At 41.1% G+C, this 26183-nt stretch overlaps 1 protein-coding gene across 6 annotated transcripts in view; it reads right to left on the bottom strand.

Moving 5' to 3' along the window:
* SEMA6A (semaphorin 6A) overlaps positions 1-25888 on the bottom strand; it is a 118015-nt gene extending 92127 nt beyond the window's left edge. For 3 of the 6 annotated variants that reach the window (XM_035310165.1, XM_035310166.1, XM_035310167.1), the window contains exon 1: positions 23495-24384. The gene's annotated coding sequence lies outside the window, so the exon portion shown is untranslated. Of the gene's footprint in view, positions 1-23410; positions 24386-25015 lie in introns of those variants that run through there. The other 3 variants (XM_035310163.1, XM_035310164.1, XM_035310162.1) reach the window with 3 other exon arrangements.
* Between the last annotated feature and the right edge of the window lie 295 nt (positions 25889-26183).

The raw sequence follows: 26183 nt of genomic DNA, 5'->3' as shown, positions 1-26183 counted from the left end.
GCCACAACAAATGGAGGCATCAGAGTTAAAATAAAAATGCTTGAACTATTACAGACTTTCCAAATGGAGGAGCAACATGTGCTGCTCTTAGACACACACCCCACCTCTGCACTGGCACTTTTTGTCAATTATGGGTTTCAGAAGAGGAGAGAAAGAAGCCTTGATCCAGATGAGAGAGAGACGAGCTGGTTCTGCCTGAGAGGCAGCTCTGTCTGCTGCTAGTTCAGAGAGCTGAGAGCACAGACCATGCTGACAGGGCGTAATGAGGGGGACACAAAATGTTTCATCCCCTGATAAATCAACATGTTAAGAGCAGCTGCACAGTATCCTGGAACAAAATCACAATCAGTGAGAGTTTTGCCACTGATCTCACATGAGCAAGTATTTCTCTCTTGATGTAAGGCTCACGCTCACTCTCACTGATGCCAGCAGGAAAGCACAAAGTTTTTAAAGATGAAGAACAGGAAAGCGCTCATTCTTCTAAGACGAAGATCACTTTGGCAGGTATTTCTGCCTACTTTATACAGTAGCCATTAGTTAATATCCTAAGATAAATAAAAGGTACATGTTTTGCAGCTAATCATGTAGACAGACCTGCAGGTGACTGGTTCCATAGGGTACTCATTCTCAGGCATTCACTATAGGTAACACTTTCTGTGTCTGCAAGTGCAGGAACTACTAAAAATGATTAAACTAAAAAAAAGAGCTCTTCTACTGATGACTCAGTTCATATTAGCAGGTTATTTATGTTGGCCAAACTATTTTCAAAGATATAGAAAAATAATCTGAAGTCTCTTCCTACAATATGAAATTTAATTTTTATTTGAGCTAGTGGTAATCACCTTTACCTGGGAAAAAAAACATTAAGCTGGAACTAGAACTCCAGCTCACATCCTGAATCCCATCCACATTTTCCTACAATCTGCCTGAATAATGCCTCATCTCTGTGCTAGGCTCCCTGCTTATGAAGAATGTATCTTTATTGATATAACATGGGGATCAGCATAGGTGAAGTTCTCTGCTTTTTGGAGATCTCCTGAATCTCAGGTGATTCTGTCTTTCCTCAAAGACTGACTGTGCAATATGCATCAAAGAGCACGATGATCAGACCTCCTGAGACGTTGTCACACAGCAGAAGACAAGGGTGAGCAGACAACCTAACAAGAGGTAAAGAGACAGAAACTAAGCAGAAGAAGGAAGGATATGAAGGAGCAGACACCACTGCAATCAAGATTTGGAAAGAAAAGCATCTGCAATTACAGAGAAGGAAGAAAGACTTGAAATATGAATCCTTTAGATGAAGAAAGGATTTGGTTGAACTGCAGTAAAGATTAGGAGCTTGTCAATAGTGGGATCCTGAGGAAAGCTAAGACAATTGAAGAAAGATGTGAATTTGAAGTTTATTCTTTAAACACACTAATCTTCTAAAGCATGCAGAGTTAAGCTGAGGTAAGGCCACTTCAGAATAAGATCACTCATGCAGGAATCAATGCATTCTAATTAAACCATGGTTGTAGCCAATGAATCTTAACTGTCTGTGTCCTAGAGAACAAGGAGATGCAGAGAAAAGAAGATACCGGGAAACAGAAGTTATAGTGAAAAGAAGAGACATGAAAAAGTTTTGTTGACAAAATAAAAAATGTTAAGATTTTATCCCAGCTGTCCAGATATTTGACATCCTCACTGCACTCAATTTCTCTGAAACACTTATATGTAGGAGTAATATTTGGCATTGCTGCAAGTTGTAAAAAGTTTCTTCTGCAGGTCCAGCAAGATATTACATCCTAGAAGGTTCCTGTGAAGATCATGAAGTCTGCTCTGGCTAATCAGGTGGATATCCTGTGTGTATTACTACAGGAAACATTGAAAAATGCAAAAGCATTTCAAGTGAGAGCACAGGATATTTCACCTTCCTTGTTCCTGTTATTTAAAAATTTAGCTGAGGCGGTAGGACTGCAGGATTCTGGGTTGTTTCTTCACTGCTGAGCCCACTTCCCACCGCCATCCTGCCAGCAGTCAGGTGCCAGTTCTACTAGGTCCTTCCCAGCCACCTGTACACACACAGGGTTTGTCTATTTACCCTGCTCCCTTCAGAGTGAGGGAAAGCCCTAACGTTTTATAAGATGTTTTTCAGCCCCGAACCACAACAGCTCCCTGAACAGATGAAATAAAAGTAACTTTTTTCACGTAACTGTTGTTGAGCGCTCTGATAAGGATAAAGCTAGTACAAGCAACAGCCTGATCTGGGGTAATTCTTCCCACCGTTTCCAGTCAGCAGAGTCTGGAGTCGCTGTTTACCTTGATATGTCTCCCATCGTTATCTATGAAGAATCCAGTGCTGTAGCATGCAGGTGTTGTATTCCATAAGGCACGAAAAAAGCGGAGGTCTATGGCAATTGGTTTTCAGATGAAGTCTGGCAGCACTGTGTTTTAAGCACGAGTAACAAAAATAAAAACTGTGTTCTAAAATTAAAGGGAGTTGAAAAAACTGATGCTAACAAATATTTTCTTATCCCTTCCTGTTTCATGGTAGAGAACTACTTCTGCTCTTGAACCACTAACATAGCCAGCAATTTTTTGGCCAGCTCACAGGGCACGGTTTTATGATTCAGACCCTTTCAGTGCTCTCAACCTCCTTTGGAGGGCAAACCTGACACAGACCCATGCAGCTGAGCCACCACAAGGCATTTTCTGAAAGGGAGTCTTCTGATGTTGGTGCAGAGCTGCCAGTCTGTGTCCTTAAACACTATTTCCCATACAGTGGTGTTTTGGGAAGGAAAGAGGGGGAAGAAGCAGTGAACAGTGCATCTTTGTGTCCTACAGATTTCCAGGAATAGTACATCCATGCCCTGGCTGTGACATGGTTTTCACATACCTTTCTTTCCCTAGCACATACTATGCCAGGCTTCTGTAATCCAAGCTAATCCAAAGCATCATCAGGCCATGTTTGAGGTTCCTGAAGGTTTCTGCCAGTCTCAGTGATCCTACAAGCTGCTGAAGGCAATGGGAACCATCTTGCATAGAGTCTGTAGTCAGAGTCTAAAGTGTTTTTTTTTTTTTTCATTTTTTTTCCCCTCCTTTTCAAACTATTAAAATTACAATATTGTACTTCGTCACAGCAGTTTCAAAGAGCTGCAAATTAGATACGTGAAAATAGGCTGAATAGCTTCTAACCATTGTGATTTCCACTGAAAATTTCATTTCCACTGACTTTATTTCAAAAGTGTTTATACACTAGAAAGACAGGCTGCAAATACAGTTTTTATGTGAATTGAAGATGTAGGATATATATATATATTTTAATGGCAAGTAATTATCAAATATTAGGTCTTCTATAAGGAAGAGAGATACCACTTAGCACTGATTTAATATATCTACTTTATCTGGAGGCTATATCCTGTTTTTGAAAGCAGGTGCAAAACTTAATATCCCTACCATCCATAAGTCTATCTGATTCACTTGTGATCATTACCACAAAATGTTTCTGTCTACAATTTTACACTTCTTTTCATGTCTAATAGGAGCAGTACTACTGACAATTCCCAGCACTAAAATTTGTACAAACCTCATATATATTGATATGGTAAAATAACAACAGTGAGTCTACACCAAACAAAGGAGTGAGTTTACCAAAAGACCCTTAAAACCAGAATTTATTGACCACAGCTGAGCCCTGTGCTAACACACACAGTGCCTTGCACAAAATCACTGAGAGCTAATTGGTGAACTGCTGTGTGCTGAGCTGTGACAACACCCCTCCTGCTTCTGTGCTCCAGTGCCCACATACACTCTACAAGACCACCTAGCTTGTGGGGACACAGAGCTGTTGCAAACCCATTCACCGGGTAGTGAATATACTTGGAGTAAATTTACTAAACCAATTTCTCTCTCTCTTTTTTTTTTTTTTTTTTTAAATAGGGTCATTGTTAATTGTGCTGGTGACTGTGGGACTACCCTCAGCCTATTCAGAGTGACCTTCCCTTCTCATAATTTTTTTCTCTGTCAGCCCTGATTTAGCAGCTTTGGTTCCTACTTTCAAATGCAACAGGATTGACAATCAGATGAAAGTTCTGAAGACTCTGCTGTTTTGCGTTGTTGGTTTTTATTGTTGCTTTTTAAGAAAAAAAAAAAAGGGTTCATTGCAGATGATATTTCTTTTCCCAGTGAGAGTCTGATTGCTGATGACAGCCAGAATTTCTTGTATAAAGTTCAAGAATCAAACTGCAGTGTCACTGCTTTTCACATTCTCCAGAAGCTGTAAAAAACTATTTCCCTAGAGTCAAGCTCTTCCCTATTTTCCTCTCGTGCTACCTTATCACTCCTGAATTTTTAAAATTGTTCCTAGCTCCCTCAGAACTGAGACGTACATACGCAATATAACCCACAGAACTGTAGTTTTTTTTTTTCTTTTTTCTTTTCTTTTTCTTTTTGCTTTTAAATAAAGTACCAGAGACCTGCTTGCATTTTTCAACCATGCTTATGCTCTTCAGCTTTAATAACTACAGGACAGATTCTACACTGACCTTGGTTTCTAGTCCCTCTATTTATGAATAAAGCAGTTTAATACATGACTTACAGCTGATTTGCAAGAAATCCATCACTAAACAAGGCTGGGGTCTGAAGGCATACCATTAGCTTCATGCTCTGTTTGCTCACAGGGCACATCTCCATGTTGACTCTGAGATAGCCAACAATGAATGAACAGTAACACCAAAGTTTATAAAGTAATTGTTTCTTTATTCATCAAGCCAACCTTTGTGTTAAGTGACAGCTGACAAAAACATACTTCTTTTTGAAGATAAGAATTACCAGAAGACCACTTGCCACCTAATGCAGTGCATCCTTATACTTTTAAAGGGAAGTTTTCCTTTGTGCCAGTGTTGGTAACTCCTGCAATTTTTTTCACAAGGCTGATAACATTTTCACTGATGCTCTAGCTCCTGGAATTGTGTCAGGAGTAAGAGGATTCGATGGTTCCTCAGTACACTTTATAAGCTTCCTGATTTCACTGTTTGGCAGACCTGAACAACGGACCTTGACAACACCTACCTCCTCATAATTATGGTAATAATTATTCATAATTATTATCCTCATAATTATTCTGGTAATTATAATTACCAGAAAAATAGCATTCTCCTGCTTTCATGCCTAGACATAACGAAAGACTCAGTAACATATTTGACTGCCACAAGTCAGACCCAGGCTGAGGCGCTCAAGCCACTGACAAAACTGAGCATTTCGAGCACCAGTGCCTGAAGACAGAGGCGAGCTTGTTCTGCCCATGGTTGGGAGGCTCCTGCAGCAGCATGGGGGGTGCCTTCCCTCCAGCAGCACCCATCCCACCTCGAGAACCCACACAGTGGGAGTGGAGGAGAGGTGAGGTGCAGCGGGGGGCTCGGGTGGGTAGCCCACATCAGGGCAGCCTGTGGCCTGAGCCCAGCACATGCCAACAAAGGGCTGTACAGAGAGACACCAGGGTACACCACCATACTTTCTGGTCCTTCTGGAACAGGAAAAAAGGAGATAATGGACTCAGATTACACTGTTTTTATCATTTTTATTTTTTTTTAAATACTCACTCTAATCCAAACATGGGCTGATTCCACAGCCTTCCTCTCCAGTTCCAAAAGTCCACAGAGATTTTGCATAAACAAGAGCTACAAGATCTGGTTAAAGGAAAGACCTGCTTATTCTTGCAAGTAAAAAGTACAGATCTGTGGCCTGCATTTTAGAAACATACTGCACCTTCAATTGCCACTGATTTCACAAGGAAGTGTTGAATATTAAGCAATTCTGAGAGTCACGACACCTTCCCTAATCCTCCATAAATGCAAACGAAGCTAAACCATAAGAGCAAACACTTGGGTAAAATAAAACATAAAAATCTCCTTATTTGTAATACTGTGAAAATCATCACATGCACCTCTAATGAAACATTTCCTTTATCATTAGCCTTCATTATTAAGCAAAATAATAAAACTGATACCTCTGTAGCTTTTCTCTTAAAAATACAGGATGAGTAATTAATATTACATCTCTTCATAACACTATGTAGAAAATATTTTTTTTTCAATTTTGAAAGAAAAAATTGAACTAAGACAATGTATTTAGTGGCTAGCCTCAAGCCATCTATGTCTATAACTGAAGGAATCAGAATGAAAATAACTTTACCCAGAGTGCTTTACCTGCCAGTCCAGCTCTCCTATGTATAGTACCTAACTAGGTCTCTGATAAAGAATTCAGGCTCCTTTTCTACATAATCCTACAAAGAACATTATTCAGCCATATTTCCATTTTACTTTACAATATCTAGATCAGTTCTCATACATGCTGAATATTAATTAACAAGAAACAATCAGAGAGATCATCCTTTACAACATACATCTATCCTTCAACACCTTTCCAAAATACAAATTTTAATGTCTGCAGATCTTCATAATCTTTAACACAGTCTTTTCCTAATGCGAATTTCTAAACCTTTAATCTTCTCATTCAGAAGACACAAGCATAAGCAGAACTTGTTTCTGTTTAATCACGGCAACTGAAATGAACCTCCAGACTGACAGTCACCCCAAAATCAAGACTTGCAATTATTGTGGAAAGGCTACACAGAGATGCAGTCTCTCAGTTGTTACTTGATACTAGTTGACTGGCAGTCCTTTAATTCCTGGGCTTGAAATTAGCACTGTAAAATAACTGAGGGAAATCACTAATGGTGACGTAATTCTGCTGCATAAGTAGTCTGTGAAAACTACCATGTCACAGAATTGGCATATGGTTATCACAACTTTTCCTATATTATTTTGTTGACCTGGCCATGGCAAAGAGCCACAGTAGCAACACTAGTAATTTTTGTTCAGTTTGCATACAAAAGGTCCTCAAGAAACTCTTTGGCCAAACAGCAGACAAGGTCCATATCTGAGGCTGTTCACACCTTGTTGGTACTGGAATTGTCATACCGTCTATTAAGACTACAAGTCCACCTACTGGGCCATCCACCTTTAGCAACAGTCACAAACAAACCCCCCAGAGAAAAGCCATGATTAGCAGAAGCATTACTGAATGCTTGTAGCATTTCACATTTAAACTGTCATATGGCTTCATACCACTTTGCATGCTTTTATGAATATCAAAATTTAATGCTGTAGCTAGCTAGAATCTATTTTCAGAAGTAGATAGAGAAGGGAAGGGAGAAAAAAAAATCCAATTTGTAAATCTCAGAATGACCCAGTCTAGATTTATTAGGTTTATTAATGCTTTCCATTCCAATACCTATGTAAGTCACACAAGTAGGAAGCGACTAAAAAAAAAAAAAAAAAAGAAAAGAAAAAAGGTTTTATCCTTGGCAAATGTACTTCTAGATAGGAAATTCTTCATTTGTTGGGTGAAAAGGCAACCCTTCTGTTTTTTTATTTTTTTCTTCCTGTAAGAAAATGGCAGCTGCCTGAAGCTGTTTAAGACGACTGAAATGGTTAGTAATCTAGAGGGAGAATTAGGAAACAAAGTGCAAGTAAGGTGGCTATTTAATGTGTGACTGCCATTCATCATGGATGTCACTGAACATGTGTGGTGTATACAAAAGCATTAACAAATGCCACAAAAGGACTTTCTCAGATGACTTTTTTTCTTTTTCTTCTTCTAAATAGCATGTTTGGTCTTGGTTCAGCTTTATTTATTATTATTATTATTATTATTTTAAATTATGTTGCATTATCTGGCTTAGAAAGAACAAAACAGTATTTTTAAAACTTTATTTCAATGTTGATAAAGTATAATACAAACTCAGCAACTGCTTACCAAATCTCTTCCCTCAGGACCACCCTGAAATTCTAAACAAGTCAAAAGGGCCACACTGAGAATAAATATCAAAGGCATTGCCAACTTTGTATTTTTATTTAATTAGCCGACAAGCTCATTAGCAGGGAGCTGTATAGCAGTGCACTACGCCTGCAGCCGCTGCTCACGTCAGGAATTGCAGAGAAGCAGGCTGTAGCTACTACACATGCTGGAAGCTGCAGAGCAGTGGTAGGACTTGGGGGAGCTGGAGTGGGGGAAGACAATCCTCCCAGCCAAGCCAAAATTCTGCATTGTACTGGCCCTTCAAGTAAAACTCAGAACCTTCAGGGGAAAATCAAACCACAAAAACAGCAGCACAGGGAATATCCCCACTCCTTAAACCATGGCTGCCTTCTATGTGCTGGAGGAGCAGGTGGGAAGGATGACCTGCTCCTCAGCATCTGAACACTGTCTTTTTCCACAGAGCACCATGCTGCAAATAAGCCAACTCAGATATGGGTCAAAACACAACACTACTAGAAAATATACGTGTGTGTGGTTTAATTTACAGCTCAGCAATGGCTGCCTGCTTCTGGGTTCAAGCAGTCTGCCACCAAGCAGTGTCATTTACAATTAAGTTAGATTTTAGTACTTGTGTGATATGGAGCCAGCAATACTCACAGAACGTCCTAGGAATTGAAAAGACAGTTTGTCTGAACTAAAGGCAGTTTATTGCAGCCTATCCAAGTAGGAGTGCATCTGTCTGATTATTACTAGGACAGTCAGGCACTTTTTAGCTTAAGATAAAAGCAAAATCTTCATTTAAAATAATTTGAGTATTTCTTCAACTCTCTCCAGTTGAAAAAAAAATCAGGGAATTGAGGAGTCACAGCTGTTGCTAATAAAATTTATTTAAAAGAATAATGTGAAACAGTGTGTTTGTGAAGGTTCATAATCACAGCAGAATTAAATCATTTTTACAGAGCATTTATTTGAAAAGTTCTGTACACAAACTCTGGATATGGCAGAGAATATTTCCCTCACAGTCTAGGTTTGATTTCATTCCTGGAAACCGCTATAAAAATCTTGCGCACTCGCAGCAGGGTTCTTTATTTACCCTTGGTTTTAGTTTTAAGACCTGTGACAAATACCAGATTGTTCACGTCCACCACAAAGCAGACGGAGCAGCCGCACATACTGCCCTGCCTCCTGGTGTTACCCGGCTGCCACGCTGTGCTCCTGCCACGCTGCAGAGCTGCGCACTCTGCAGGGTTTTCCTCTGCAGCCATCCAGGTCTTGAGCTGGAGAACAGGCTGCACAGGCATATGGGCACGTCACCATTTACAGCAAATGCATGACATCATGCCTTAAAGCGATGATCTTCGCTGTGATGTTCATCTTGGGTATCAAAGCTAAGTCCTGCAAGGGGCTCAGATCCACCAGAGGTGGCAAACAGGGCCTGGGGGCCTACTGCCCGCAGAGCCACCAGCTTCTCCCTCTTCTGGCCCACTGACAAAAGCCCTCTCTTGGAAAACACAGAACACCTCTTTATAAATAATAATAAGAATAATAATAAAAGTATAATGTATTAAATTCTAAATTTAGGGAGCTCAACCTCTGTGCCCACCTAGGCTTTTACTACCCTGCCCAAGCTGCAATTTTCCCAAACAGTGCCAGGTGCAGGGCTTGTTTTTGTTTTGTTTTACAGGAAGTTTTATTATATCACTGGAAACTGGAAAAAAGCTACAAACTTGTTTCAAACCGCCGACCAGCCAGCTGCACAAGGTAACGCCAATGCCCTTCCCACGTGCTGCAGCCATGTAAACTCAGTATCGGCCCAGCACCAAGAAATCCATACAGCCCTTAGTAACTTCCCTCAGAACATATGTACTGTAAGTACTGTAAGGTCTCCTTCCTCCTCTTTACCCAAGATTTAGACTACAACAAAATTGCTGTATACCAATCTCACAGAGAAGCCCACAACTAGAGAGAGAAGCCCACCACTAGAGAGGCTTGGCAATGACGGAAACCCTTTCTCTTTTCTCTACCAACAGCTTGTAAGAGAAGTCAAAGAAATCATGTGAGATTTCCTAGCACCAGGAGGAGGCCATGAGGACAGAGGAAGGTCTTTTTTTTTTTTTTTTTTTTTTTTTTTCCCCTCCACCTACAATGTTCTATACAAAAGGTGAAGAAATCAGGCAGAGAGACAAACTATGTCGCTTTCTCCTCTCCTGTGCCATCAATTTTTCTCATTGTAAGCTTCCTAAATACTCTTGACAGGGACTCTTATCACAAAGGAAGCATTCCATGGAAAACTGCAGGTTTTCAATGAAGTAAAGCACTTTCATCCTGCCTTCTCCTCCTGTCCCTCAGCATCCCTGCTATCATTGTGTATTAGTGCAGACACATTCCCAATAGCAGTTCCCTTAACTCCTCTGTTTCTACAAACCTTCTACCACTCAGTCCTGAGCTTATGTTCCTTGCTCCCCATAGCCATTTTACTATAAAACTTACTCTGCGTATTTGTCCCTCCACTTGCGTAGTAGTTGGGATCAATCGTGAGCACAATCGTTCCACAGCCAAATCTACTCTTAATTTACAGGCTTATGGGTTTCTGGTTGACTTAGTCACAATGATATCTTTTAACTGATAATGTTTTTGAGATATTACATATACTGAAAGCACAGATATGCCTACATAAATTTAACTCCAACCTGATTGGGAAGAACCAATCAAAAACATCTCTCTTTTCATTAAAATATTTTGAGTGAAGCATTAGTCAAAAAAACATAGTCAAGATAGTGATACCTGGGCCATCTTAGCTGTTTTGCTATGGGGAAAAAATCAATTTTCTGGAAATTATTCATAGCTTTCTGGCAATCTCTCTCTCAAGCATGCAGAGCAGGCATGAGTTCAACATATAAACTTTTCCAAGTATTATTAACACTTCAAAGACACCACAAATATTGATGTGGATAAATTCTGCATTACTTATTCTCCTCCAGCATATCCTTCATCAGGACAACACAGCTTCCCATCCTTTAACCTGCTGAGTTAATGTAGAAAATATGCACTAGGTATGAAGCACTCAGTCCAGGAAGAGGATTTCATTTAAAGTTATAAAAAGTAAGGATTTTTCTGCGGTTAGGGGAAACATCTTGTCCTTAGTTTTCCATTTAGTCTTGCATGTTCAGACAAACGTTTAATCTATTTATATCTTACACTATAATATAAAGGTATGATGGAGTTCAAAGCAGAGAATGACAATAGTGACTTTAAGATGTCCTATAGTTTTTTAAGCCAAAGACACAGCCAAAGTCAGTGTCCTTGTTTCATGTCCGTTGATGCCAGTAGAAATACTGCATATACTCCTAGGAAAATCACAGGTTCCATCACAAGCGTGTAACAATGCCTTATCGAGTGTCCCATCTATTTCTTAAAAGGTAATCTGCTAGTTAAAATGAATTGCCTTGTCATTCAAGTGGCTCCTCTGTTCTTCCTAACTGCATCACACAGCCAAGAAAACACCTTTCCTTGTTTGAATCTGTGAGACCTGAATGGTGGAGCTGGAGATGGCAATGTACCTGCAGAGCGAGGGCTCTCAGAAAGAAGGCTCCATGATAGAACACATTGTTCATCTTTTCTCAATTTGTGCTGGTCCCACTGAAAATCCAATATCCTCTCCAACATACAACCTCCCTATTTTCCAGGCTGTTCAGGAGGTACTGAGATGGCTTGGGACAGATGCCAGAGTCTGTGAGGCGTACTGAGAAGAACTATATGCTTGCAGTCTTTCTTAAAAAGTGAGACCTGATTAGATGAGACCAAAGAACTTAGGACCGCCTTTGTGCACACACCTTTCTTCTACACACAATGCCAGTTGCTCAACAGCAGTTTTTCACCCAATGCTTTGCTGGAATTATAGAAACATAGTATCGTTTAGGTTGGAAATGACCTGCAGCCTTACTGAATTATGAGTGAGGCATGGATTGAGCACCGGGAAAGGTGTGAACGAGGCTAAGAGGAAAGGAATTTTTTTTTAAATCATCCAACCATACAGCAACTGCAGCATGAGAATGAAAACATGTCACCTTTTCTAAATGGTCTTCTACTGTTGGAGCAGTACCCAGGAGAGTGTATCTGGCAGAACAGATTCAGTAGTGGCACAAGGTTAAAACCACAAGACAAGTCAACAGGCCCCAAATAAGCACATGAGCTTAACCAGTCATCAGTTCCCTTCTGCTGATCTCTGTCTGCGTGATCAACATATCACACAGGAGTGAGAGCAGAATTACTCCAAAATATATAAAATTCCCTCTGTGGGTATCCTGCTTTGAAGTCAAAAAAAACAACATGTGAATCCCTCCAAGTTATATTTGTCAAGACTTGAGTGCTTGGGATTGATGCTAAAAGTCATTACAAGATGACTAAAAGAATCACTTCCATAATCTTTGTTTTACCTGTTCTAGACCCATAATAATCCTTTTTTTTTTTTTTTTTCCTTTCGAATTCTTTCGAATTCTGAAAGATGCTGTGTCTTGGCAAGACAGAAACAAAATGGTTTAAAGCAAGGACTGAGCTCACATGGAACTGACCTGAGGAAAAATCTAAATCCAAACATGCACGGTTTTCCTCAAGAAGTTAAAAAAATGATTGGAAAATTAAAAATTAAAGTGGCCTTAGATATTTGGATCAAACCTATTTTTATCCATTTCAAATGTAATTTAGGAATCAAAGAATTATACAAATTACTATTTCTTTATTCTTCTAAACACTGGCACAACATACATCTGCTGCAGTTTATTCTTTGTCTTGCAAAAACTTCCTATATATTTCTAAATTCTAGAAGCTCTTTAAACATGAGAGTATATAAATACCCGTTTAAGCTACATAAAATATACTTCATATGACTAAGGGGAAGTGGTAGGACTACTGCCAGAAACTGTTTAATAGCTTGGAGCAAACATTACCGTCCTGTTTGAATGGCACGGAAAAAAAAAAAAAAAGAAGTCTGAAGAAGATGGAACCTCTTTCTATATTTCCCTCTCTCAGAAAAAAAAAAAAAAAGAATAACAACAACAAAGTAAACTAATTTGAACTAATTTGTCTTGACACAATCTGTGCTTTTTGCTGCCCTTTTCTGCCCTTCTCCGACTACTAAAAAACTAAGCAGAAAGACGACAAAAGCTCAAGACAGACCAAGTGAACGTTTAGCCAGGACACCATTTTGCACAGCCACAGTTTTTGCTTGGCACAAGTTGTATTATTTTATATTCAACTGGTTGCACTCGTATAGCTTGATTGTCTTAACGGCCGTGTAGGGCTGACTGATTCTGTAGCCAGAATCATGCAACCATTGAGACTAAACTTGAATTTATTTTCTGCAAAAGCAGAGCTAAGACATGAAAACTGTCAAGGAATCTTTTTAGCAATTCCTTGTGTAGGCAGCACACATTGCTTTAATCAAGTGCGTTATGGCCTTTACCCATGACTGTGAACTGACTCCTGGATCTTTTCTGCATATCAGTTTGGATAACCCACTTTCAAATATCTCTGTGTCTGCATAAGAAAGCTGAAAAATATATTGCTTCTTACACTGTAAACAGCAAGACAACACACACATAAAAATTCATTACCTTTGAAGAGCATGGCTTGTGTCCATCATTTCCTGTTATTCAATGTTTTTCACTACCCTAGTTATCATCTGGATGCTTGAAGTGTCTGCACTGAGATTTTAAAACACAAGAGGGCAGGCTACATGCAACGTAAAAAGCACAGTGTATTTTCCTACTAGTTTTCACCATGTAGATAGTCCAGTTCAACAAACTTTAAAAGACAAGCATTTCTCACTTTCAGCATAAAAACATGTGGTCAATCCCTGCTTCTTTTTCTTTAGACAGCATACTATTAGTTACTGCTTTGCCCATGGACTTAGAGAATGTGTCAAAATGTGAAAGGTCTTTTCCTCTGGAAACCTAGAGCAATGTCTAAGGCCACCATATAACAGCAAGAAAAGTTATTTGCCCACTTCCAGGTTTAGACATGCAATCTAAGGAAAATGGAGTGAATTCTCTCTCAGTAAGTTCTACTCATTGAAATCTTTAAGACTTACTCCTCTTTCTGTAAATGGATTTTGTTCATTCTTCCACAAGTTTATTTATTTATTTATTTTTTAAGGCAGACAGTTGTTACAACAGGCGATCACAGGGTGGTTGTCTAGGGGAAGGCAACACAGCTGTTAAGCAACATTACAGCCTGGCAACTTACATGTTCTCTGGTGCTTTATTTCTGAAAAAAATTTCCAGTACTAGACTCTGTAAAGTTAAAATATCAATTCAACATATAGATGCCATTATATTCTGCAGAACCATGTCTTATTTATGGTTTTAATATTAGCAGGATCATGAGGTCATATTTTTCCAAAAATTTAAATTTTGGAATTAACAACTACTTAAGTCAACAAGACTTATGTTACTAATATGAATGAGTTAGAGCATAGCCTTTCTAGGCAAGTCCAATTCCTGGTGACATAAATACAGACAGAGTCTGAAGCAAAACTGTGACCTCATTTTTCTGTTTGATGTTAAGAGACCAAAAGTCAGGTCCTGCTAACCCATATTTTTGTACCTCAGCCCAGCCCCTCTACACTTACTTATGCAAGTAATATAATTGCTTCTGATGACATACTCATGTAAGCTAAGGTGATTTGTTTGTACAGACTTTTACAGCAGAAAATCCAAATATTCATCTTTTGGGAGCATGGCACAAAGGAGGAGGTCTGTATTAGTCCTCCTAAAAAAAGAAAAAAAAAATCCACAGTAGTTTGTGCATCCGCGTAGGTGTTCCATATTTTGAAAAGTTCTTTGACTGTGACAACAATGAATTCTTTCATCTGCTTTAAACTAAAAATGATTGCTGACCATATATGAAAAAAAAAGAAGTCGGAAGAACTGATTTGCTATTCAAGGTAAATCAGTGCAAGCATTCTTACAGATACCTTCTCTGACATTAGCAGTCATTACACAGTCCACATTTTCCACCCTTCTCTCTACATTATGAGCATTTAGTTGCAGCAATGCGTTACCAGAAAAGTCCAGGCTGAACCGCCTCTTTCACTCAAACAACAATTGAGTTGGGCGCTACTTGTGTTTTTTTGCAAATGATGTCACCTCCAGGATTTCAGCTACATATGATAGTTGATGACATAAGCACAGATGAACACAAATGAAAACAATTGGCCAAAAATATAAAAGGTGAAATGAAAAGGAATTGGAATTCATATGTGAGAGAACTTACTCTATTAGACACTGCTTTTCAGTGTCTTTTTGTTTGTTTGTTTGTTTTTGTTTTGTTTTTTTCCCTACTGGTAGATTCTTTAATACTCTTATGTAGTACGCTAAGAAAAATGTTCTGACAAATCAAAACTGCATTATTCTCACTTTCAGCCAGTCAGTCACTAGCCTTCATCTCACACCTTCAGGCTATTAGCTCCAGGTTGGCTAAATATGACTTTTGGACTACACGCGCTGTTGAACAGGAACAGGATTTTTTTTTTTTTTTTTTTAATCTTGGGAAAGGAAGTGTTCTGGCAGTATCTCTAGGTCTTATGCTTAGAACAGGATAAAGCAAAAAAGACGACACCACCCTACAACATAAGCGTCTCATGACGGAATTAATCAGTGTATCTGAACATGCTGAACTTCCCTACAACAGAATTAAAAGGAAACACCTTGCAGATAAAAATGAAAAAGTATAGTACCTCATGCAAAAATCTTTCCTCTTCCCACGGCAGCTCTTTAAGGATTAAATCCTTAATTTCTTTGTAAAGAAAAACACTTTCCTATCTAAATTCAAAAGTAATTTTAGCAGGTGAGAAAAAAATGCATCCCAAAGAATCACTAAAAAAATTGCCCTTTTTTTTTTTTTCTTTGCACAAACTGAAGTGTCTCTCCTCCCTAATCCTTCTCCAACAAGAAAAAAATTTATGCCCAATGTATTTCTAGAAAAGAATATCTTACTGGATGGACACAGTTCTTAAAAAATATGTCATATATTAACTTCCCTATAATAGACGATAGCAAATTTTAAAAATCAATTTAACTTAGGTCATTTCGCATTAAGATGGTTAAGATCAATACTTTGCAATTGCAAAAACTAAGCATTTGTAATTAATAAGAACAAATTACTCGGAAGTGGAATAGGTTGAACACTCATATAAGTTTATACACATAGTACCACACTCAGTTCATACAAAAAATAAATTCAGAAGTTGATTTTGATGCATTATGCCATTCTTTCATTAAAAAGCTATGATGAAAAGCCATTACTATAAAGACTATGACCTGAGGTTCAAGATTGCAGTTAAACAGCCTGCGATCCTCTCTATATAATAAAAAAGGCATTTTGAATCAAATACCAGGCTGCATTTAGCCGTGCTTGTGAATTACTGCTCAAGACAGATAATCCCACAGGACTCAACCTCTGTGCTGCCAACAGACAATAGACACTGAACTGTACCCTGCATGTTGAGCCAGGTACTGGGCAGCCCAGTGGATGAACTAGGGAGGACTTTCCTTTCTCCCATCCTTTCAAGAACATCCAGCCCAAGATGAGTCCTAATCTTTCAGGAATACTCTGGCATTAAGATGCTATTAAATGTGTGCAAGGCTTGCAAAGGAAACTGATTAAAGTTGCTAAAAAAACACAGATACAATAAATACCTACTTTTCCAGTAATTATTATTTTATTTCCTTGATGAGACCAGTATATTGCTACTAAAATTTAGTTGCTTGGGGATATAGAATAACTCTTATGAACAACTGTGAAAAAAACTGACAGGACTACATTGAATGGTAAGTGGAGCAAGGGTTTGCTGCTGAGGTGTTCAGTAGAAACTCTGCTCTTCAACAGGAATGAGACTGGGCCTCAATACTGAGTACACAATCACTTATCACTCATATCTAAATATATTGTGAATAAAGAAAATAATAATAATAAATTAATCTTTACTTAAAGAAAGTACAAATGAACCTTAAGAGAAATGCTTAAATACATTTCTATACAGAATGATTCTATGCCGAACCTGAAGCTAAATGGAGTACAACTACAAAATGACCAGGGCATATTACTTTGCCCTATCAGACTGACAGTCTGCTATATATGTGTGCATTGTGGGTTTAACAGTAAAACAGTTTGGGATTCGATTCATGTAAAATATGCATATACAACAGAGTATGCAAAAAGCAGACTGTAAAACAGGAACTTGCATACTATGTGAGAGAGTACAAAACTGCAAATACAGATTTTTTGTGCATCCACCAGCAAACAAATCTTTATCATCTTTAAAATTCATGTGAAAGTTTTGGACTTAAAATCTGTTCAGTTGGTAGGAGTCCTGAGGGTGGATTACAAATAATAAGCACATGTTCTCAATCTGCTTGTTGATCTCACTTGAAAAATTGACAAGACTCGGTAGTAATGTACCAGACTGAAGCTTTAAAAACTAATCTTTGAATGCAAACTAACCATTTGAAAGTTTAAAAAGTGGCTAATTTTCCAGATTAGTTCCAATTATACTGAATTCCTTAAGCTAAACGGCACAGCTTTTAACATGATTCTCTGCCTGATAGGAATTTTCAAGGCTCTTTTTCTGAACAGAAAATACCTATCAAGCTTATCTGTGCAAGAACCAAATTGCTTTATTAAAACTAGCAGGAAATCACTTAATTCTGGAGACACTATAATATAAAGTGCAGGAGAAATGGATATAAATTTCTGCTAAACCATGTGGCTTATTTCTGCTCACATGGAAGTGATGAATTTTTTTTGCTTTATTGAAAGAGGGCCTTGATTTGCTTAGTGAAAGACGTTTGTGCATTATTTTCTATAATATGTAGCAGATAAAACAACAACAACAAAAACCCTTCCAACACTTCATGAAAAAGTCATGGTCTTCCAGCTATTTTTTTTTTTTTGCTAGATCTATTTATTACTTTATAACTTTTATCATTTGTCAAAAAAAAAAAAAAAAAAAAAACTATTCCTGACTACTAACAGCTCTCCATTTCCAAAAGTATTCATGTTTTAATGCTGAATTTGTGAACAGATATTGAAACATAATTAAAAAAAAAAAATACTGCCAATGTCAACACAATGCTGAAAGAACACTAGTTCTGGCAAAAGTTTATTTCCCTTTTGCTACTTTGTAATCCAAGCTGTTCTGTGGCTAACAGAAGGGTACTTATTGTCATTTATTAAATTTAAGGTAACAATGGAAACAATAAACATTAACTCAGTCTCAAACATGATGTCATGTTTTATGTAGCTAGGTTAAAAAAGACTATAAAACAAATTACCTGGATTGCTTAGGAAACCCTAAATCCCCTATTTACCCAACCATTTATCAGCAGAACTAATGAAAAGCCTTTCTTGCTCTTGCAGTGGATAAAGGTAGCCATTAGTCTCTGAAGTGTACAATTTGACCAGCAAGACAAAACAAAAAGCAAATCTTGGGAGTAAATATCAGCTGGATGTTCACATAACAAGGTCCAGAGAGACATATCCAGAAGTTTCCTCTTTTAATCCAACTCTGAATAATGTTGGATGCTGTTCTCTGTTCCTTCAGAGCACTACCACTGCCAAAATAACTGCAAGGCTTGCAAGTCCGAGTATATCTCAAGCCTTTCCCAAGGCACCCCAACACTATCTGAGGCACTGAAACTATGGCAACCGAATAAGAAAGCAGCTCCCATGATTAATAGATGAAGATCCCAGCGACAGTGCCTAGCTAGGCCATAATTCAGGAATGCAAAAGGAATTAGCATAGAATCCACCTCAATCTACCAATAAAAAGTAAATTTTGAAAGGCATCAACAAAACAGCATTATTTTTCTTCTAAAAGAAAATATTCTACAGAACTAGAAACTGTTCAAATTCTTATTAACATTTCAATGAACGGCTGCCTCGAGTGCAAATGCAAGTAATGGATAAACGGTCACTAACAATGGTGAAGGAACCAACACAGCAAATTTCCCATCTGAGTATCAAAGCCTTATGTAAAAATACTCAGAACACCTGAATGAAGCTGAGAAGCTGGAGATAAGAAAGTAGAAATAATGTTTGCTGCAGTCAGGTATATATTTGGACACAGATTTTTCCCATTGTGTTGGGATTCATATGAGAGAGTACTTTTTCCATCTGCTGAACTGGAACATCCTACCGTATCTATTATATACTCTACGCATTTTCATTACTAGAAGGCCCCATGAGTCTGTCAGGGTCATTGCAAAATTGATGAGAGGTTAGAAATACATTTTTTAAGTGAACAATCAAACTTCCACTGTTATCTCCAGTAAAAATACCACCATTGTAGTCTCCATCCACTAGATGGTTTCAGACTAAGGCAAAATGATGCAATAGAGTTATTCTTAATTTCTATCTACTTTTATAAACATTAAGATTTCACTAAAGGTGATTGGCTACAGAGATCATAGAAGCACAGGAATGCTTTCTCAGCCCTTATCACTGACCCTACAGACATGTAGGCATGACTTTACCTACAAAGCGTATGGGAGAAGGAGCTAAAGGCTTCCTGTGTGGAAGACAGCACACATGCAATACTACGCATCTCCCCCCAGAAATTCTTACAACATTAATGTCATGCTGAAAAGTGTATTTCTATGAAAAGTTCCTCATTAGCAGTTCTGTCAGTAGCTAAAAAAATATTAAAAAATGGCATGGGGTAGTTCATGACATGTGAATTTCAAGTATCTGTTATAAATACTCTATATAGAAATGCCTATTATTAACAATACTTTTAAAGGAAAGGTCATCACTGAATGCAGTGAATTACCATATGTCTTCACTCTAGAGATACAGCAACTGGCAGTTCTGTTAATAGCTGGTTTATCTACTTCATTTTACATCTCTATTTCAGCCACTATGGAAACACTTTGGGGATTGGGGAAAAATTCCTTCCATATAGAAATGTCTCTGTATTCACAGAGTAAAGTATATCACTCCTTATCACTGATAAATAACTCCAGTTCCACACTGGGAAAGAGTTAACTACCAGGAGGCTTCTGCCAGTGAATTATGAGCTAATTCATGGATTTTTTTTTTCCCCTCTCATTTTCTCCTTCCTTTTTTGCAGCCTTTTTTTTTTTTTTTTTTTTTTAAGCGCCTTTTTTTTAAAGCTATAGTAGATCTAAACTTTAGACTTAGAGGACAGAAGTCTGGCAGTCTCTTATACCTTTGTCTAGTCCATGAAAGCTGATAACATGATTATTTCATAAGGATAGGCATAGATATCTCATCCCATTTCCTATTTCCTGTGGCCCCACTACTAAACGTTAGCAGCTTTTGCAAGTCTGAAGTGACAAAAACAGCAAATACATCTATGTATATCTTTTAATAAACCATTCATAAGACTTTCTGAATATCCTGATGCACACCTGTATTCTGTTTTTTTTCCCTTCATTCCCGTATCATGTGGAATATTGGATCCTTTCATATCTCCCAGCTTCTAAAATAGGATTGCCGAGTGAGAAGCTTGGCAACTCCAGAAGACGTGCAGGACATGCAATATGTGTAATTATGACACAGTAGGTGGCACTCTTCCCTTTAAATCCTAAAGCAGTGTCTTTGAGCTTCGCTGCCATACTTGCCATGTTGTAGTCAAGACCAAAAACCAAAGCCTTGTTTGCTGTGGACAATTTAAGATCCCTTAACACATATAATTGTAAACATTCAGTTATTTCCACAGCCAGAATTAATGGCTTAGTTGTCTCAGAAGACAGCAGATAAAGAAAATAAAGGCATACAAACTCTGGTCTGCCAGGTTTGCACTTGAATTGGGGAGGTTCACTTCTGCCTTCAGAGGCCCTACAAACATCTGAGTTGTTCCTCACTCAAGTGATTGATGCGACAGGCCCAAAATAAAAATATCCCTATGGAGAAGTTTTGTTCTCAGCCCCTGAGTTTTCCCTCAGCTGCTTGTTTCTGATTTTAAACACTGTTCCTGGCTGCTGTATGTTGTTGGAGTTGGACTCCAATACTGGCTATATCTTATTACCAACATGATCTCTGTGTATTCCTCACCCATCACAGGGTAGTCCTGAACCACAGAATTAACAGTGATAGAATGCTGAAACGGTTTCCAGCAGAAAACATTGCTTATTCTTCTCCTTCTTCTGTTTCCCTGTCAAGGCAAAGTTTGTCACAATTTGTTGTAGGTCTGAGTCAAATGCTGCTTGCTCCAGAAGACTTGGACCTAGGTTTGACTTAACGCTGAAGGTTGATCCAGAGCAAATGGACTCGCACCAGTTTCAGGTCCTCATCAAGTACTGATTCCCACCAGAGAACAGGAGAAACCAAAACATGAAAAAATGCCCGAGTAATATTTCAGCAACTGCCTTTATTCTCATTCAATTACTGAGGAAAGCAAGGCTTAGCTGTGTGAATAAAGCTCACTTGGGTGAGTGAGACTGGTAAGGACAAGGGCTAAAGACTTACCTCCTTAAGAAATGAATAGCAGTAGGTAAAATACTACAGCATCTGTATCAAATTAGGTTAGCAAAAACTTCTGTTTTAGTACGGTTCAACTTTTCTCTAGCATATGCTCTGCCTAATAGCGTAGAATGTTATTTTCCAGAATTTACACTGTTGTTTGTTTTCAGCACTCTGGTAGAGTGCATGGGAATCAGATACTATACACAAAGCATTTGTTTGGGAAGTATAACAATGTGTTCTTGCAAACAAGTTGGATGTGAGGCATATATTAGCTCAGGTCAATTTAATCCGAAAACATTTTATGTCTCCCCTGCTGTAAACCATGTGAACTCTTTTCATGTGTATTTATGTATGGCTCTTCAAAACAAGATGACAAATTTCCCCTTCCCTTCACAAAACATGCACAAGCAAGTTCACAATCACCTACTTCCTTTTTAATGCAAACAGTTCTATTCTGGATTTATCACAGGTCATTAATTTGATCTTTCCCTTTTTCTTCTTCTGCCCTCCAACCCTTGCCCGGGGCCCCCCCCCCCCCAAAAAAAAAAAAAAAAAATCAGTGAGGGCAATTCCTTATCCTTAGCCTGACCTACCTACCTCTTTCTTCACTCTCAAACAGCAGAAACGGTGCTCCTCAATTTACAAACATTAAAGAGGGGACTAAGACTAATATTCACTTCCACCTTCAAGCAGCTGAAGATGCTAGCCAGTCTTGTAACATAGATGTTACTGCCCAACAGTTTTTTGGTTCAAGAGGTACAAGCTTATTTGACAAGGCTGGTTTTGCCATTAGAAGTAAGAATAATAGTTTTAGACCAATTGAGAATACACAGAACATCTGTGACCATACAATTTATTTTCCTTCAGAATACTCAACCACGCTTCAAGCATTTGATTTCTACTACAGGAAGAGCAAATGTAGCAATTATACTTTATGGTATTAATTACTATTTTAAAATTAATTTTGCATTCACACAGAAACCTCATCTGGGCATTCTGCTCCTGAGCTAAACTTGTATGAAAGCCAGAGATTTTCTGCAGTGAAGAGTAGTGGTGAACTGTGAACAACATTTTCATGCATAGGAAATTGTTTGGCTTTAAAGAGAGTGTATTTTATCTTCAGAATATATCTTACAAGAAGCTACCACATTAAAAACAGGATCCTTTTAGACAAAATTATACCCTAGACAATGAAACGCTTTGGCAACTGTACTTTTCTAAGAGTGACGAACCTTCCGATCTTACTGAAGCTAGTATATCCTTTCAAACACGTATGAGGCAATTCCGTGAAGAAAAGGTTTTGCTGGAGCAGACCCAATTTTCTTCACAATACACTAGATTACTAGATTAGTCTCATTAAAAAAAAAAAAGAAAAAAAAAGAAAAAAAAAAAGAAAAAAGAAAAGAAACACCATAGAAGTTAACCAGAGCAAGATCATTTTGCTTTTCTGGTCTAAAAACAAATAGTAAAGGAACCTCCGAATGTGATAACAGTTGTATAAATCTTACTGTCAGAGAGGTGCCACTGACTCCTCAAAACCTCCACGAGTTCTGCAATTAAGAGCCTGACTCTGCCGGTCGTTGATGCCAAAGGATTTACCCGCCAAGTAAAGCTTACTGGCACGAGAATACCTAACTGAATTACATACACATTAAACGAATGCAAACCAAACGCAGTCACTGAAATAATTTTTGCAAGGACAGAGTAGCTTGAGGCATGGTTTTCCCCACTATTTTTGAGGTTAACTTAATAATTAATACGGGTGCTGGAGGACACTAAGCAAAAGTTAGCCGAATCTATGTCAAACGATGAGCTACTGCACGCAGCCCTGTGACAGAAAATGGTTGTGGAAATTCATTATTTACAACACCTGCAATCCGCGTGTGCCCCTTTTGTAGGATCAAGCGTTCACCTTGAAGAGTCAGGAATCAGCGCCTTTTAAAATTTATTGCAGAGCTGACTACAGCCTTTACCTCTGCAGGTCTATTAGTGAAAATAATAATAATAATAAAAAAATCCAACTACGGCAAGTAAAGACCCGTGCTGCAAAGGCGCTGGCGGAAGCGCGCTGGTTTACAAACTTCGAAAGCAGCGATTAGCTCCGGAGAGGAGAAGGAGAACAAACCTCCCTCCGACGAAGCGGCCAAGGTTAGGGAAGGCAGAGCCGCTCTCCCGAGGAAAACCCAGCGGCTGCCGCCTCGCGACTCACCCTGGGAAGAGCCAGGCAGGACCGACTCGGCGGCGGCGGGCAGAAGAGCATCTCCGCTGCAGCTGACCGGGCTCCAGGCTCAGCCCCGCTTCTCCGCCAGCCCCCCTCCCGCTCGCCGCCCGGAGCCACCCCCGGGAAACGCCTCCCTGGAGCAGGAAGGGGCGGTGGGACGGCCGAGCCCTCACAAGGAGCAGGTACTTTCTCCACGCGTGGAGGAGACGCAAACTTTCTGCCGCCCACGCCGTCGGCGGACACCGGGGCGGCGCTGACCCTTCGCCGCCCCCCCGAGGGATGCCCCCGACAGCAGCAGCAGCGGCGCCCAAAGAAGGGGGATTTGCAGGCTCCCACCGAGCCTCAGCCGGGAGCTGAGCCCTGCCCGTGCGTGGACGGGGCGGGGGCGAAGCCCACCCCTCGTCGCCCACCCAGGCACTGGCGGGTCACCGGCGGGGGCGATGCGCCGTGCCGCTCCTCCCCGGCCCGGCGGCAGCTCCTTTGTGCCAGCCGTCCCGGTGCTTCTTTCACCCTTAGAAAAACTTTCTCCGCCGCTCCCCGGCTCACCCCCGGGGGTGCAGCAGGCGAGAGGACCAAGGAGTGGCAGGGGAAAGGCGGAGGGCGAGGAGTGGGGCTTGCCCCGCGGAGGAGCGACTAGCAGAGAGACTTCGGCCCGCGGGGAAGAGGAGAGGCTGCCAGCGCCCCGGGGAAGGGGGCGGGGATGGACCCTGCCCCGGAGCCACCCTTCTCCCCCGAGCGGCGGCCGGGCAGCCCCTGCCGGCGGCGGAGGGGGTCCGGGCGATGGAGGCCGGGGGATGGAAGCCGGCGGCGAGGGGAGCCCGCGGCCTCAGCCCATGCTCGCGAACAAAGCCCCCGGCAGCACCGGGGGAAAGCGAAGTTTCCTCGGTTGCCGTCCTCTTCCCCCCACCCCAGAACGCAGCCCCAGGCCGACAATTAATAACGCTAATAATGAATAAAACCGAGGCACGCTGCCGCAGCCCAACTACCCCGCACCGATGAGATGAGCGCGGGGTTACGCCTCTGCGCGGAGCGCCCGCACCGTGCCTCTAACAAAGAGCCCACCGCCCCTCGGCCCAGCCCGACCCCCGGTCGGCGAGAAGGGCTCGGGGCTGGGCAGCCGGGAGATGAGGAGGGGAGCCCGAGTACCGAGCATGCAAGCCGTGCCAGCGGGGAAGGGAGGGACGCTAGCACGGTAAGCAGCCGGGGTGGGAGGGTGGGGGAAGAGAAAAAGGGGGGGGGGGGGGGGGAAGGGAGGGGGGAGAAGAGAGAGAAGAAAGGCGAAGCCACGAGATGCCTGGAAAGTGGCAGCGGTGAGCGCAGCGTGTGCACTTGCAGGCGGCTCTCCTCCTCCTCCTCCTCCTCCTCCTCCCCTCGGCGCCGCGATCGCTGCCGAGGCAGAAGGCAGCCGCCGGCCTCACACCCCGCACCGCTCCCGGGGCGAGCCCTGAGCTTTCCTCTCCCCGCGACCCCAAAACGTCGGATACGGACGCGGACAGGGGAGTACTGTACCTTGTCGGTGCATGTATCTAGGCAGCTAGAGGACAGAACTAGCTGATGTAGTGTCCCATTTAGTAATCCATTTAAGGGGATCTCTCTGGGAAACTGGAGCCACTCTCTCCTTTGCAATCCTTTGTCATTACTACCTGTGTGCTTCGCGGGGGACGGACGGAGTATTTAGTATTTCTACTTTCTGAATTGCAAATGCGATTTGTTCATTTCCAATGATGGGCGAAAAGAGGGGAGAGAACGGGAAAAAAATAATAATAATAAAAAAAAAAGCGTTAGCAACTCCTCTCCAAACCCAAATTCCACTATGGTTCCACTCCAGAAAGTCCCCTTCAGCCGTGCCGCGGGAGGTAAGTCATTTCGGGCTCTCGTCCTGCTCCCTTTCTACCAAAAGTGCTCCCCGGCGCGAAGGCTGCTTCAGCAAAACTCCGGGGCCGGCGGCGCCCGCCAGGAAAGCGCGGTGGCTCCTAGCCCCGGGCTGCCGGGCATGGGGCTGGGGGCGCCGGCTGCCTGCCGCTGCGCTGCGCTGCTCCGCCCGGCTCCGGCTGACTCCGGCTCCTGCTCCCAGCTCCCGCTCCCGGCCCCCCACTCCCTGCCCCTGGGACGCGGCTCCGCCGGCGGAGGCGGAGACAAAGCGCGGACTGGATCGCGCAGGGCGGGAGCGCCCCGCCCGGCCCCGCCCCGGCCCCGCCTCCTCCCCGCCCGGTCACCGCCACCGCCTCCCTGCGGCGCGATCGTTCCGCGCCCCCCGCGGCCGCCTCCGGGCGCCGTGGCCCCGTGGCCGGCGGGAGCAGGGCGGGAGCAGGGCGGTCTCGTGGAAGCCCGCAGGGCTGAAACAGTGGCCCCCGTCCCCTGGATCACGGCGGGGAGAGCCTCGCGTACAAGCGCGATTGCCTTAACGTGATTTATGCTTTTTCTTTCTTTCTTTTTTTTTTTTCTTTTTTTTTTCTTTTTTTTTTTTTTTGTTTTTTTTTTTTTTTTTTTTTTCCCAAACCAGGTAAGTGAAAAAGCAGACGCAACTCGGACCACAAAGCGTGGCATTAGAATTAAAATAATGGCTTCTTTATGACAGCTGCTTCTCTGCATTTTATTTCCATCTAATGAAAGGACCCTGAGAAATTGGTTTGGGTTCGGCATTTGATTTGGGATCTAAAATTACACACGCGTCCTT

Source organism: Oxyura jamaicensis, chromosome Z (genome assembly GCF_011077185.1).
Source record: "Oxyura jamaicensis isolate SHBP4307 breed ruddy duck chromosome Z, BPBGC_Ojam_1.0, whole genome shotgun sequence".
Taxonomy (NCBI): domain Eukaryota; kingdom Metazoa; phylum Chordata; class Aves; order Anseriformes; family Anatidae; genus Oxyura; species Oxyura jamaicensis.
The sequence above is the reverse complement of the archived record's forward strand: the minus strand, read 5'-3'. Positions and strand labels throughout refer to the sequence as shown.